The sequence below is a fragment of the Eucalyptus grandis genome, chromosome 3, assembly GCF_016545825.1.
Source record: "Eucalyptus grandis isolate ANBG69807.140 chromosome 3, ASM1654582v1, whole genome shotgun sequence".
NCBI lineage: Eukaryota > Viridiplantae > Streptophyta > Magnoliopsida > Myrtales > Myrtaceae > Eucalyptus > Eucalyptus grandis.
The window spans coordinates 42,664,723-42,673,111 of NC_052614.1; the positions used below are offsets into that span (position 1 = coordinate 42,664,723).

The 8,389-nt window shown below is 38.4% G+C and overlaps 1 pseudogene; it reads left to right on the forward strand.

Annotated features, from left to right (window-relative positions):
• Window positions 1-1,359: 1,359 nt before the first annotated feature.
• Window positions 1,360-2,194, forward strand: LOC120291131 (annotated as a pseudogene).
• Window positions 2,195-8,389: the final 6,195 nt, after the last annotated feature.

An 8,389-nucleotide genomic window follows, 5' to 3' on the forward strand; every position in this document is an offset into this window, starting at 1 on the left:
TCATACTCCTTATTGAGAGGATGAAATGGGGGTTCCACTCCCTGGTGAGCAAGCGAGGGTCCAAGGGGCCAACTTCATGGTTCAGTTTGGAGAAAGAGACCAAGGATGAAGTTAGGTGTTGGAGATTCAAATTGAGATAAATTGATATGATATAGAGTAATTAATATATCCTAATTAACGTGTAACTCATTATAATTTAAGTTTTTTTAGTAAAAGTGAGATCATTTGGATATGTTGATGGACTCAAACTTAGGCTTCCTCTTGGCCCTCTAGGTAAATATATCTAGTTTTTTTTGCACGCTCCCAACAAATGCATGGTTATGTGTGGTTCAAAAACATGGTTGATGAACTTAGTGATTATATAGCTTATAGATTAAAATTTTAGATTCAATCGAGTTTATCTATGCATCTTTTTGTTGATGCCCAATAATAAAGATTTCTAATGAACTGGATCTTTGGTTTTCTTTTCATGTTCTCCCCCATGAGGGTTGCAATTCCCAAGAAGTATCTTTATGAAGCATGCAATAATTGCAACGGTAGAAAACACAAATCATAATTTTTGATGAGTTCGTCTTCCGTTTCTAATAGTTCCTTTCTCTAATTAGACAATGAATTCTAACGATGATTTATAAAGCAAATTTTAATAAGAAATAATGCCAAAGCACTTGTTAATTAATCAAATAAGAAATGTTTGTAGTAATTAATGTATTATTTTTCTGGTGTTATGTATAATCAATGTTTTGAAAATTAAAGTATTCTTATTAAATATACTGAACAAGTATTTGGAAAATAATTGTAATAAGACCCTTATAAAATGCATGCTGCATGCCCAGATGATGTAGTGTATTTTTGTTAATTGAATTTTGAACGTGACTAACTTATTTTTCGGGCCACTAATCAGATGACATGGTCATTTACTGCATCGAATCTGTACATCGCATGCTTAGAGTCTTACTGGTGGAACCGTAGTTGCGTTGTAGTTCTGCTGTGCTATATGGTTACTTGCGCCATGAAGTCTTGGACCTTGACCTTAGAGTTATGCATCACATCAAACCCTCATACTCCAAGTCATTGCCCTCCTTTTCGCACCTAAAGACGTGGGGGAAGAACTTCCGCGGGCGGAGAAGCGTTGGCCATTGCTACCTTCTCGTAACGCACTGTGTCTAGTCCTTGACATAAACGCGTTGATCTTGCATCATTGCGAAAGTTTACAAAAGCCCCCTAGTCATTGCTTCACTCGTCTTGGTCACCTCTCTCTCTCTCTCCCACTCTCTCCTTCCAAAACCCTACGTCATCTTAACATATTCTCCTCCTGCACTGATCACCATATATACATAGCTGACTCAAGCAAATAAAACATCTCTCCACACCCAACTTACACTTCATCTCATCACAGTGTTCAACAACACAGAATCTTTAGCTGCTGAGCCAACTCGAAACCCTAGGGCACAAAACAACCAGATATGGAGGAGTATCCGACAGGTTTCAGGTTCTACCCAACTGAGGAAGAGCTCATTTCGTTCTACCTGCACAACCAGCTTCACGGCCTTCAGCAGGACAAGATTCATCGTGTCATCCCAGTCCTCCACATCTTCGACACTGAGCCATGGAATCTCCCACGTAAAACACAATCCACCTGCCCGTGCACGCAATTCTTTACATCCCCTATATTAATTAAATTGTCGACTAAAATTGGGTTCTTGAAAATTTCAATTGTGCATACCAACAAAATTTCTTTTCCCCATATTTTCTTTTGGTGAATTTCTGTTGCAGAGCTTGCGGGAGAGCTGTGCAGAGAAGACAGAGAGCAGTGGTTCTTCTTCGCGCCCATGCAGGAGAGGGAGGCCAGAGGAGGGCGGCCTAGCAGGAGCATGACCACCGGCTACTGGAAGGCCACCGGGTCTCCGGTTACATCTACTCATCCGACAACAAGGTGATCGGCATGAAGAAGTCGATGGTTTTCTATGTGGGAAAAGCTCCCAAAGGAAGAAAGACCCAGTGGAAATTGAACGAGTACAGGGCCATTGAACTCTCGCCGACCAATCCCAATTCATCGAGCAGTAACATTTCTATTACTAAGGTGAACGCGCGGTCTGAATTTTTGGACCTTTATTTTAATTTTTCAAACACAGAAAGGGTAAAATACCTCCAAGTGCATGACCCCTAGTTTATCCAATTTCTACTTTGAATAATCGTTCTTGTTTTGGTTTTCTGTCATGTACCTATCGGTCCTATGCAGGTGCACATTTTTGAATATCTGTCTTTAGTTTAATTTCCACATGAACTTTCTCAGAAATATGCAACAGACGTTATTCTCTACATTTCCTTTGCTTGAAATAATGTACTTACAGCTGAAGCGGAACTCACCTTGTGCCGAGTTTATGTGGTGTCTGGGACGTCTCGAGCATTTGATCGCCGACCATTGGAAGCAGTGGTTGGAGAGACAACAATCCAGGGTGGGGGCTGTGCTGCTAGCAGTGGAGGCATAGGGTGGATCTGGAGATATATCATCATCAGGAATAGTAGCAGCCGATGTAGGAAGTTCCAATCAATGGGAGACGGTGGGGAAGTTTGGAAGAACCAACGTGGATTGGGACCAACTGGATTGGCTCTAACTTTTTATGTAGCAGTTCTCTGATGATGAAGTGAGCTTCTCCAAGTATCAATATTTTTACGTTCACAGTCGATGTGTTGAAGAGCTTGTGACTCGTGGTTTATAAGAAAATCATTTGATCAAGATTGAATACCAGTCAATCTTGAACAAATGTTAGAAAAATTAGGTCAGTAAAATGTGGAGTATCTTGTAAAATAATAAGGAATCGGTGAGATATCTGCCATTGTATTTGTATATAGTTCGGTTGCATTTTCGCCCTGCACTTCATCACAATAATAATAAATTAGTGGGATGGTATTTATATCAATATTCATAAAGAGTAATTTAACATCACAGTATTGCACAATTAAAAAGCAAATAAATTAACGCTTTCCATCTCATTATATAGCTCTAATGGTTGTTTTCTTATCAGAATTTCTGAAAGAAAGGATACAAAATGATGAACGAGTAATGAGTGTCTTATATTTATTAGCACATGTATGGCTATTCAAAAATATATTATAGGGTACCAGGTATCTTTATGTAATGTATCCCTGCATAGACTAAAGGATATGGCCCCGTACATTGAAAACCATTTTATGCTAAGTATTTCAAGCTTTTAGAACTTGGAACCTAGTCCTTGACATTTAAAACCCATGCTAGAACTACTCAGCCATGCCAATTTTGTATGTTCTCTTGCAAAAACACTAATTATGATGGTTCATGTGCGGAAGTGCAATTAGATATTCTTCCAAGATTTCTTTCATTAGAGACTTGCTTTATGTCTTACACTTGAATAAATAAGGAGAAGTATATAAGCGGAGGAATTGTTTCTAATACATGAACTGCGAAAATCTTTTGAACAACCCCCTCCCATTAGTTAACTATCCAAATCCAAAATTATAAAGGTAACTTATAAAAAGAAAATAACACAACCTTTGTACCTTATATAAGTCCAAAGAGAATATGAGGCTAAAACAAAGGCATACATGTATTTCATATGACATAAGCATTAATTCTCACAATGATCCATATAATATAATAACTTCAGGTTCTTTTGGTGAATGGTCTACTTATCACAATTATTTATTTATAAAAATATAAAAATCTATTGTATACTAAATGAGTTCATATTATGATGACAATTAGTTGCATTAAAAATTGCAATATTTTCTTATGTAATAACTTACAAAGCGCCCTAGGATACCCTTTTTTAAAAAAAAAAATTATATATTATAAAAATCTATGGAATATTGAAACGATACAGGCCTATGGGGCATGAAGAAGAGCATCAATCGATTTTATTAATCAATTTGCAAGGAGAATTGCTCACTTCTTCCTGCAATTCATCAATTAGAAATGCGCGAGGAGCAACAAATATATTCCATTCTACTGTTAATAAGATAACGTCTCTAATATCTAACATCATCAAGTGAATCATAAAAAATATTAATAAAAAAATAAAGGAAAAAAACGAGAATGCCTCATTTCATATGTTCATGTGCACTAATTTGTGGATGGATCATCTGGCTTGTGTGACTTGTCACTTAATAAGTAAAGTCAAAATTAAGGTTTGGGAAATTACAGTAATAATGTCATAACTTTTGTATAGTATTTACTTTGGTGCCATAACGTATAAAAGAGAGCATTTACTTGAGTATTCTCGATAATTTTCCTTGCCTAAAATCTCACTTGGCATTACTTTATCATAAAGTTTATTCGATGCGGCTTGGAAAATGGTATAATTAAAAGTATACTGAATACGTCGTTTAGTCATTTTCCTTGCCTTTTGCCGCACCCCCAAAAAAAAATCATTTTCCTTGCCTTAAATTGACAATTTGGGGTTAAATTAGATTCCAGTCGACCTACAAAGCAAGCGTTGCATCCAAATCAAACAGCAAAAGTGATGTTCTTACATCCACACGGAGAGAGCTGTTTACTGCTAAACCATTTGTTTGGTCCAAGTGCAATGCCCCATTTTTACGTTGTCTTCGTCTTCTCTCTTAAGTCAAGACAGGATTTGATAAGTTATTATTTGATTTAGATTTATATATGACAATAAGTTTGGCTTCCATGAAATTTACTTTTGGTAAGAAAACCATCGTCTCATGATTTTGTCTTGGATCTTTGGAGATTATCATCATCATCATTTTGTTCAGATATTGGAGTGGGAGACTGACGTGTGTAGTTTAAATCTTGAACCATTTCATGTAATTAGGTTAATTTAGCTGCATAAATGTTGATGGTTCTGACGTCATTTTGTGGGAAATAATTTTTCTTAACGAAGATCTAAAGAACAAAATTCCAACATACTTTAATTAGTACTTGTATTGATAGTCTACTTCTAGCTGGATAGAGATAAAAAATATATATTTGTGAGATTTTGTGCACAGCTATGTCTGCAAGCTGAAGACTAAAAAGGGTTCTTTTTGAAAGTTTCCTACAAAAAAAAAAAAAAAAAGACGACGCCCGTTCAGGTTCAGCCTTAGAAGATTGCGACGCCGGGAGTGCATGTGGGGCCAAACCAGTAGGCGATGATGTCGCTCTATGTTGACCGGTGGGCTATGGTTATGTTAATTACAGCAATCGGATTGATGCTGCTCGGGCTTTGAGGTGTCGAACTTTACTCCTCTTAAAGAGAAGCCAATTAACAACATGTATCCTCGGCGCAATCCTAGAGCCCGTAAAAGCGGGGCCGGAAATATGTTCATCGAATTTGGACAAGGGAATTGACCCAAAAAGCATGACATGGTACATATTCTGCTTTTGAGAATATCGTCTCTAGCAAAGTTGCTACAGATTCTTCTGGTCAATCAAAGGCAATGGCTTTGTGCCAAATCGTGGAATCTGCTCAGAAAGCTGTGGAGAAGCTAAATGGCATTTTATTGAATGACAAGCCAGTATATGCAGGACAGTAAGAATTTAGTTAAAAATAGCTATTCCGCTACTCGTATCATTAAGTTACAAGGATATCAATATCAACAGGCGACGTATGAAAAAGATCGTCGTTGATCTTACCGTTCAATCTGATTTTACAGTGATTCCAAAAGTTATAAGAATTTCAATCCAAAAAGTATGATATTCTATTCGAAGCTTCCTTCTCTTCCTAATAAGGTATATCAATCAAATGACACGCTTTTTCAACAATTAGCTCATTCTTTGGTTCATTTGATAATGCTAGAGATAAAGAGCGTGCCTTCGAGAAGGTCCATCAGTCCTCTCTTGACTCCATATCGATTGCAACACAACTCGCAACACCTGAAGGCTTCCATGAAAGAGCACTTGGAAGCTTTTTTTCTCCAATGAAAATTCACCACTAACTAAAATCCGACATCTATCACTGCATGAGATGACATCCTCGGCTGCTGCGTGTGTACCTCTTGAATTTCTAACGGCGAAGAACTCTTTGGAGCACTTTATTGGGTAAATTGCTATTGGACTTTGAATACGCCGTCATGGAAATTTATACATTGACTACTATGATGGTTAGCATTTGATTGATTAATACGCGTCTTCATTAGATTATTGTTGCCTAAATCCCTCTTAGGTTTGATTTGAATTGCTTTAATTTGAACCGAGGAAAATCTCCTCTCTTCTCTCTCATCCTTGCTAACTGCGGGAGATCATTTCTTTCTAATCTTTCTGCCTTGTGACGACACGACTATTGTTTTATTTGTTCATGGTCTTCAGATCATAATAACCTCCACCTCCCCACTTTCCTAGTATGATCAATAGACCTGATCATCATGCCAATAACTGGGCATGCTTCGATGATCACTAGAACCATTTAACTTTCAACACTTCATGGTCTAATAGTTATGTGATATCAGTTAGCACAAGCAGCCAAGTAGGGCTTATATAAGGGGGAGAAGTACCAAAAAAGTCATAAATCTATTGTATTAGTATCGGCTTAGTTTTAAACCTTTCAATTGGATCAATTTAGTTCTAAACCTTTTTTTATATTGATACCAATTCAATCCATTTGGCAAATTTTGATTGAAATTTCTTACCAAGACATTGACCGACCAACATGGCGTGGGCGATGATGACGTGGACATTTTAAATAATATTTTAATATTTTTTGAATTTTTTGAATATTTTAAATAATATTTTGAAATTTTTATCTTTTTTTTCTTCCTTCTTCTTTTCCTTTTCTTTTCCGGTGACCAATGTTGGCCATCTGCCATCCATGGCTAGTGAAGGTTGGCCTCGATTGGGCGAGTTCTCACTCATCGACCACACACGAGGATCGGTCTTGCCGAGCCGAGGTGAGCATTGGCCATCTAGGCACAACCGGTGAGGCCCCACCTTTGCCAAATTTGGCAACGTTGACTTTTGCTAAGGCCAGAGCAGCCACATTGTGCCTTGCCTAGAGATAGTTGGCCTCACCAAGCCTCGCCCTAGCCTAGGCAATTGGGTGAGGGTTAGCGAACCACCGCAGTCTCTGTCAACATGTCACGCCCCCCAACCTTGAGTGTGTGCTCATCCCTTGGTGGTCGATAAAATTTGCGACGTTCCGGGATGCGTCGCCGACTCTTTCTTTTAATTGCACATGCGAAAGCGTATAATAAAATTTCCAGACAACACAAATATGGGATAGAAAAGCAGGATACCATTTTCACCAAAACACTTTTCATAAACAAACTAGTTTATACACATATACCAACTCTAAGAACTACTGAGCCATCCATGCTCCTGACTCTTCCGCCTCAAGCTCCGGGTTTTTCATACTAGGGACTTAAAAAGATAAGCCCACAACGGGCTGAGACAATGTCTCAGCAAGTTCATCCCCTAAACCCCGATTAGTACACCAACTCAACTCAGGGTATCTCTCTAGAACCATCCCACAAACAAAACCACAACTAACAACCAACAATCAAATAGTCGATTTGCATGCAACCTTATCCGGTATGCCATACCCTGCACAATATATCTCAACACAATACACGCAATGCACATGGTCATTAAATGATGCAGTTCATCAATCACATACGAGTCGCATCACAAGCGTCTCACCTGGCCATTGCCACACCTTGCACGTTATCGGTTCATGCGTGCGTACCATAAATAATGTGATCAACTTATGCATAATCGGAACCAATGATGCTATGATTCTCATACACTCTTGCACTTTAGTGCACCACCTAACACACATCAATCAATTATACGAGTCCTGATTATAAGGTAAAATCGTTATGACACGTCCCATACTTCGTATCCACAATTTTACCTCGTAATAAGACCCACTATCTCGATGACTCAAACACGTCTAGTTATCACGGCCCACCAACCACGCCCAACTTCCTAGTTATTACTACCCTTCCTAGGTTACAACAATTACTACCCTTCTTTAGGGTTACAACCGAGCTCCCCGCCGGTGTCTACTAGCATGACCAAGCATCACCCTCCCGTGAGGCACGGTAACGTCTAGAACTCCCGCTAGACGGTATTGTTGATTGCTAGTATGAGTACCTGAGGGGGTGAATAGGTGCCTAAACAATTTATCGATATAATGGAAGCGATTCTTAACATATGATAGAAAGTAAATTCTCTCTTAATTAACAAAATGAAATACGATTGAGGTAGAGAGAGTGAGGAAGAGAAATTGAACACGGGATTTATAGTGGTCGGCTTATTCCAAGCCTACGTCCACTCTTTTGCACCGACAATACCGGGTGGATTTCACTTATGATCAAAAGAGAAGTTACAGCACAGCTTTGCCTTGATTCCACAAAGTGTAGATGTTTTACCACACCTCCACAAGGTCTCTCACAAATATAGACTCTCTTTGTATAC